The sequence below is a fragment of the Drosophila serrata genome, unplaced genomic scaffold, assembly GCF_035046125.1.
Source record: "Drosophila serrata isolate PLE 108 unplaced genomic scaffold, ASM3504612v1 contig_320, whole genome shotgun sequence".
NCBI classification, from domain to species: domain Eukaryota; kingdom Metazoa; phylum Arthropoda; class Insecta; order Diptera; family Drosophilidae; genus Drosophila; species Drosophila serrata.
The window spans coordinates 86,787-95,188 of NW_028257218.1; the positions used below are offsets into that span (position 1 = coordinate 86,787).

The window sequence follows — 8,402 nt, forward strand, 5'->3', positions numbered from 1 at the left end:
CAGGCCTCCTGCATTTGCATGTATTTGAGTTCCAGCCAGTATAGTGCAGTTTGTGTGGATGAAGTAGCTTCATGTATATGTGTGTTTTGCATTAAAACTTGAAAATTTAAATGCCCTAAGTGTGTGGAACTTCAACTGTCTTACAAGTGGCCACATAAGTATGTACATACATACTATGTGTGTTTCATACTCCTTGTCGCAGCATCTCACAAGCAACAGCGATTTTTGTTGTCTGCGGTGTTCGTAATTAGCATGAAAATAACTTTTTGAGCGAATGCTCGAGGCTGGGCTTTAAAGATTTTTGCTCCACACAAGCGTAAGCACATGTACGGACACATATGCCATACATACGTAGCAGAGTACTTGGCACATAATTGAAACAAATGCATATTTAATGAATTGCGCATAACTGCTAATATTTGTGTCATCTGTCAATATGAATGTTAGGTTTTGGCCAGTAATTGATTTTATGCATTTATCACATAAATTAATGTTAATTGTGAGCTAATAACAAAAGTTATCATCACGCCCACACTGCGTATGATTGATATGCTCAAGTGCCACCCCGAAATCTCTGACATTTTCCAATCACTATTAAGTCGTCTTATTGTTTTCTACGTTAATTTGTCTTTAGGCTTTTAAAACAAATTTTCCATTCAATTTTAAGTCATTGAAGGCGGACCTACAACGCTTAATTACCACTGCTGATAAGTAACTAAGTTATTAATATAATTTGCACCAAATTTATATTAAAATATCATTATGTATCAATGTAAACAGCATATATTAGTTTATTTTATTTAATATATTAGCGCATTAATATATTAAGATATATTATGTTTCTCATTAATTTCTTAGCTTTAATTGCGACTTTTTCAAAGCCTAACGAAAATATATTTTTTTGAAAATTGTTTACACTCTGAAATATATAGAAAAATACCCAATCCTAAGCACATACATATAAAGAGAGAAATATACAGAATTATGACAATTGTGGGGATTCCTTCTCATTTCATGTCAAAACTGAAATAGCTAAGCAAAGAATTAAATTGATAGAGAGAAAGTAAAAAACGAAAAATATCCGAATTCATTCAGGTAAGAAATCTATTAAGAATTTTAGCTCCTCCAGAACTCAAGATCCATCTATTCCTGACCATATAGAATGGACGATCAAGAAAATCAAACTCCAGAAGTTATAGATCTAACCCAATTGGAGGATACACCACCATCTTCGCCTATGGATACTCCAGTTAAGCATAGTTCATTACATAAACCTTACAAGTGTCCCATTTGCCTTCACTTTGTGAGTAATTGCCAACCAATGACAACACCATGCGGCCATGTATTTTGTAAGAAATGCATTAAAGCAGCAATACGCCGTAAACGCAAATGTCCATTATGCAAGAAGAAATTGATCCACAAAAGACTCAAACGCATTTTCCTGTAATAAGTTTCCCATTTCCTCGCATTGATCGTTTGACATTTCTGCTGAAAAATTGTTAATTGTTACATAACATAAAAATATAAAACAAAACATGTACAATAAAAAACTGCAACATATTTTTAGCCGTTTTATATTTATTTAAGATTTAAGATTTGTAAGATGTTTCGTGTTTTAACAATTTCTTATTATTTTAGAAAGCTTACATGGATTAGTTCTTTGAAAAAGTGTTTAATTAATGATTAAATAATATAATATAGAAGCTGCAGACTTCCGGTCTAAATTTTCATCCCAAACTATGCTACATCCCAGGCTTTTCCTTGTCTCTAAGATATTTAAGACGTATCACATATGTACGTGCTTTCTGCCATGGACACACAACACGCTTTTGCTGGAAGTCCAAAAATAGCGGAAATACATTCTTCACTCGTTCTTCCGCATCGACTTCGTTTGCTCTCCTTTCTTTTTTTCAATTTTAATTACAAAACTTTTCATTTTGCTACGCCGGGCCTGGAAGCTGGGGAGAGGAGAAAGGATCCTTGAAGGTCTGTGCTCGGGCGCCACGCTTGATTACAGGGCGTGCTTATGCGCTGATTGCTTGGCTATGAGTTCCTCTTACTCGTTCCTGCCCATTAGCCCGTTCCCAGATCCTTGCTACTTGCTCCCTGCTCCCTGCTCCCTGCTCCCTGGTTCCAGGGTCCTTCCTCACTGATTGTTTCATGCAGCCTGACTTTGCCATCATTATTGGCTATTGGTCGTCCTTTTATCTCCATCTCTATTTCTGCTCTTTTGTGGTGAATTTCATTGGGTGTTTCATTTTTTCTTCTTTTCAGTTTGAATGCCACATGGTTGTCCTTTTTATTATTAATTTTCTTTTGATTGGAAAGCTGAAGCCACGAAACTCTTTATCAAACATTTTATTACTTTCTAAATACTTTTGTGTGGCATCGGCGATTATTTGCCCAATGCCAGAAGGGAAAATGCTTGTAAATACTAAGGTAATTGGTATTATTATGAATTCGAAGACTGTAATACTCTTTATTTTGAATTGATATAGAATAAGTTATTAAATTTATTAGTTAGTTGGTTAGAAATAGAAGTTAATTTGAGCCGAAGATTTACAAAATCTATTTTTAAAACAGCGGATATACTTATATATGACATAACCTTTTAATTTTAGATATTTTATAATTATCTTTATTCACTCAATATGCTTTTAACTCTTTTACTTAGAGTATAATGACGACTTTTCCGGCTGATTGCCCGCAAAGGTCTTCCCAATACCTTTACCTTTTTTTGGTCGAGGCTTTTACTTTTCTTTTTTAACCTTTTTCCAGTTGAACTTTTGTCTAAAGGCAAATGCCAGACATTTTTCATGGGCATTACGGCCAAGTTTCATTTAACCAAATTAATTTTTATAAAATTAATTGAGGGCATGTTCCTGTTTGCCTCATCAGCCCTCGGCAGGCTGACTGGCTGGCGGGCGTTTAACCATAAAAAAATCTCTTTAAAATGTTGGAATGCATATGTTTTGTATCTGAAGCCGAGTAAAATATGCTGGAAATGTTGCCACACACACACACACACAGCTGCGAGGCAAAGGAGTTGACAGCCGTATCCTGCTGAGAGTGGGACAGCTACATGTCGTGTTGCAGGGTGGAAAGGACTACGACGAATTACAATTATGATGACACAAATTGGTTATGTTGCTGCATATGTGTGTGAGTCGCTTTTGTGTCCTGCCTTGAAGTTGGTTTTATGTTGCTGTTTTTTTCGGTGTTTTCTTTTTCTTCTTCTTTTTTTTTGATTTTCTTACAACCGGAAATGTTGGGATACCTAGACAGGATACATGGCATGTGGTTCAGGACATCGTTTCAGTGGCATTCGGTTGCTTCTCTCTACATATATATGTATATATGTTTCCTCTCAAACATTTTTCCGGCTCAACCCAAAAAGCGAATAAAAACAAAATCGTAAAAAATCATAAAGTATAATGCTGAAAAATGTATGCAAAAAATTGCTTGCTAGCCTTCTGGCCAGGCCAACACATAGCCTAACATAAAATATGAAATTACATATAATAAAAAATCAAGTCATAAAGTTTGTTTGCCACTGCGTAAGCTTCACTCTTTGATGCTTTGTTCTTGCTTTGCTTTCTGCTGGGGTCAAATTCAGGTCGACGGAAGGGGGAATGAACCTGGAGGTCGCCAGCCAGAAAGTAACTAGAACAAATTGCATTTGATTAGCTCGATTATGGAGTGGATGCCAGAATGATATATGAATACCTAAGTGAGCTGAAAGAACAAAAGCCAAAAAAGCATCAGATCTTTAGGAAAAATTTGAGACAAAAGAGTAATTGGATCATGTTTAAATTTATTTCAGAATTGTTTTCGTGCTATTATTAAAATAAATAAATAAATAAAAATAGTTGTCTGAATTTGAAATATTTAAAGGTAAATAATAATGCTAGGATTAGATGCTTCAGTAGTCAAGAAGTACGCCTAATTATAAAAGGTTTTTACTGAATTTTTTTACTGAAAAAATGTGCAAAATGTATGTTCTTGATAAATTTAAGCAAGTTCGTATAAAGATTAAGAAACGGAAGTTTTTTTGAAGACTGTTTTGAAAAATAGGAATAAAAAAAAAAGAAAAAATAAATGAAAAATATCAATACCATATCGAGTTTTGAGCAAAGTCCAAAATATATCAGAAAATCTCAGCATTACCAAAAACGTAGTAGAAGATTTATATAAATATTTAAATATAATAATTATATTATATATTAATTATAATTATATAATATAATATTAATTATAATTATATAATATATAGGGAAAAAATAATAATTAAATTAAATGAAGCTGAAATAAGAAAACATCGATCTTGATATTTTTGATGGAATATTTAGGGTTTAATTTATATCAAAATATGATATATATCGTCTGAATATAGGAGCTTCCATTTCTCATATGTTTTCCAATTCAATTGAAATTAATTAAGATTTAGGATAGTAACTTTATTTATATTAATACTAATCGTTAAGCTTAAAATACATTAAACCTTACTATTCCTATAGTTTATCAATTAAATCTCGATGCTTAAAAATTCCTTGCAAAAGCAAATATTTAAACCTAATAGGTTTTCCGGGGAGAAAAAACTTATGTGTGAAAGTCAATTGTATCCTGAATGGCTAATAACCGCTGGCTATATGTGCGTGTCCTGTTTCTGCAAGAAGAGGGAGTGGGATCGGAGTGGAAAACAATTTGGACTAACAGACCGCCCGCATATAAAGGACTATTACAACCCTCTGGCTAGGACATACACCCCCCAACCCCTGCTCATCGTGGAAATAACATTCCCACCTGCTGGCCCCTCCCCCCACAACAAAAACAACAATAACAACGAGCAAGCGAGGCAAGCATATAAATAACAATGTTGCCACTGAATATGAGGCAAGGCGAGGGATCTAGAGTTGGGGCAAAATGAAAATTGTTTACGCTGCCCACGAAGCTCTTTTGCCGGGAGCAGAAGACCCCCACAAACTTATTAAATTATTGTTTCGACCATAATTTCAACGACACTAAAATTAAAAAACCATTACCAACAGCCAAAAAGCATTATTTGCTAAAAATGTTGGAGCAGGGAAAAAAGCAACAGGGGGAGGAAGAGCCACCACCCCCAGGCACAGGAAAATATATTTCCGCTTAATTTATTAACGATTTTTGTTAGCTATAAACTTTTCATGCGTGTGTGTGTCTTGCCTTCCCATCCGCTAAGTGATTTTCATCTAGAGCGTAGGGGGAAAAACCGCCCTCGCGTTTCTTATTTTCTTCCTTCTTTTTTTTACGATTTGCACATAATTATAATTGAAATTGCGACGAAGCCGTGAGCCGACGACTTCCATTCGAGTGCCAATAAATAATAGAATCAAGTCATAAACTGATAAATGATGTGCCCAGGACCAAGGATGAGGATGTGGATGAGTGGGCAACCTTGGTTCTCCTCGGTTTACCCAGTTTTTTTCCCCCTCTCTGTCTCTCTGACTGTCTTTATTTTTCGGTTGTAATAAACAAAGTTAATCATTTAGGATAATTGAAATTTTTACGAGACACTCAAAGTTATGTTTGCCGTTTTTTTTTTCCTTTCGACATTTTGGCAGGTAGCTTAGGCCACGAGGACCCTCATTAGTCTCATCTACGGGGGGAGGGAAGGGGAGCGAATTTCGAATGGCTAAGTGTTATGTACTTATCGATGCAAGCTGTTGATTGGAATTATGCTGTACAGACAGACAGGATGAACAAAGACTGGATGAAGATGAGGTCGCAAATATACATAAATAAAGACATACACGTGTCCCTTGAAAGGCGCCCCAAAGTATGCAACAAAACTGCGAGTCAGCAGAAAAAGGACGAAGACCTTGGGACTCCAGGGAGCTGTCTGAGCAGGTGTGCCGCCTGGTTTAATGGAGTAACAATATTTATACAAGTGCCTATGACTTCAACTAGAAGAGATTAAAGTCAGCTTTACTAGAGAAGGAAATATAAAACAAAAGATTTCTGTAGATTTAAGAACTTAAAAAAGATATAAAAGAATTCTTAAAGGATCTCTGTTTATTTTATAAATATAGTATATATTTAAAAAGTCAGAAACTTCTTTAACATTTAAAGACCTGATATTCTAAGTAAATTAATTTTGAAACATAGTTTTTACAATTTCTAAATAATTGTTGATAATAGTTTTCAGAAATACAAAGTTCTTTTTGTCTTAAAAATTCCCTAAACACACTATACAGGAAATTAGGTTTTGAAATTATATACAATTCACTAACCAATAATTACCCAAACCCTATTACCTTCTAATAAAAGTTCATAGTTCGTTCACCTATTACCTCTCACTGTTGTAGAGCATCTGTCAGCGAGCTGGCAACTTTTCCAACCACATTTCCCGGCTGCCAGCCAAAACATATATTCCATTCCATCAACGCAAAGCCAACGAAAAAAAAAACGAAACTTTGCTGGCAAAACACATTAAAATTAAATATTAAATTTAAGTGCATCATAAACGCAAAACAATGAACCCATCAGACAGCCAAGTGAGACAGCCATCGAGTATGTGAAGGGGAGTTTACCTGTGCGCAAAGTGTCGACGCCTCAATTTTCATCACACCAAAAAATACAAAGAGAGAGAGAGAGAGATAGCTGGAGTCGTGGAAATCCGAACTCAAACCCAAAAAAGGATGAGAGACCCCAACGTAAGCCAACTGACAATATGTTAAACCAAACCTGGTGGCATGGGGTGACGAGGTGGGCTGACTTGGATTAAGTTGCACAAAAAAAAACAGGAAGGGGAAAGGGAAAACTGGACTGCACTGGAAGCTGCAGGCTTAATTTTATTTTCTTTAAAGTTCTTTTCATAAACTTATATTTCACTGATTTATCTTAAATTACTTGAAAATCTCTCAGAGAACAATTTGAATTCTGTTTATGTTGAGTTTGCTAGTTTAAATATGGCCTGGGAAAAAGGGATCCCTTTTCCATTTTCCGGTTAAATAACAGTTGCTTACTTCCTTAATTAAATATCGAATAAATCAAATCAATCACTCACAGTTGATCTCTTTCCTTTACCGGTTTCGGTTTGCTTTTTGGAAAGTTCTTTTGCACACACTCTATCTCGCTCTCTGAATTTTTTCTCTCTGTTCAACAATTTGCCTGCAATGTACAATCAGTAGCGGGAGAGAGAATTTCTACGCTCTGAGAGAACTTCATCTTGTTACTCTCCAAGGAACAAATTAACGAAATTATACTTGGTATTTACAAAAGAAACGAACTGGAAGAGATGTTGCTGTTTTAAGTAGATTTTCATGAGATCTTTAAAACGGAACCACAAGAAAATACAGGATGAAACAAATGTTTGTGGGATTTGTGGATAATTTATAAAATATTAATAATTTAATTAAATATACGATAATATTAGTTTGTATTACATGAAAAGTTAGTTAGGTTTTAAAATGAAGTTTTGTTTTCGATAAAATGATTTAAATTTAAAACAATGATATTAAATATTAAATTGAGGGAGTGAGGTAGTTAGCCAGTTTAAATATGGATCATTTATACAATATTAATAATTTAATAAAATATACGATAATATTAGTTTGTATTACATGAAAAGTTAGTTGGGTTTTAAAATGAAGTTTTGTTTTCGATTAAATGATTTAAATTTAAAACAATGATATTAAATATTAAATTGAGGGAGTGAGGTAGTTAGCCAGTTTAAATGATATTTTGGAGTTTTTGTTAGTGTATATAGGATAATATTAGGTTTTACAACCAACTTATAAAGAATGCCGTTAATATAATATATAGTAATTTAAAATCATTACCTTTCGGGTATCCTACATATATCTCTTTTGAAAATAAGTTTATATTAAAAATCTAAATACGTGGAAATCAGGAAAGAAATACGCATAGTGTTTATCCCTTGAATAAATTTATTTGATAGTTTCAGTAAAGTACTGAAGTACTACAAATTCTTTTCAGTGTGCTCCCAGGTCTGCTGCCACTGCTGCTGCACTTGTCGATATCGACGTCAAAGTCTCGTAATGCCGGCACTCGCACTTGTCAGCCTAAAAGATGACAGTGATGGCAATGTGTTATTCTCGCCACGGTGTGGTCGTTGCCAAGTGGCAAAGGACGCGAGGTCCTGGCGGGTTAACACACACATATTACGGCCCTTGCGTATTGATGTCGATCAAACCAATACGAGGATATGTGTCCTCTCCCTCTCAGAGTGTGTGTCCGTCTCTCTGTGTGTGTGTATGTGTGTTCTTGCCATGTCCATGCGGCATATTCATTGTCGACAGCGGCGATGGCGACGTATATGCCGTGGCATTAACTCGGCATTTGTTTCAAGCTGCTCTGAGGCAAGTCCGAGAAGGGCGACATGGGTTAAGGGACGCTACAGG

The 8,402-nt window shown here is 35.0% G+C and overlaps 1 long non-coding RNA gene across 1 annotated transcript; it reads left to right on the plus strand.

The window, feature by feature from the left end:
- The first annotated feature begins 1,010 nt into the window (after window positions 1-1,010).
- LOC147642955 (uncharacterized) lies at window positions 1,011-1,560 on the plus strand. The gene is made up of 2 exons (XR_015272741.1): window positions 1,011-1,095; window positions 1,162-1,560. It is a non-coding gene; the product is annotated as an uncharacterized LOC147642955 (long non-coding RNA).
- Window positions 1,561-8,402: the final 6,842 nt, after the last annotated feature.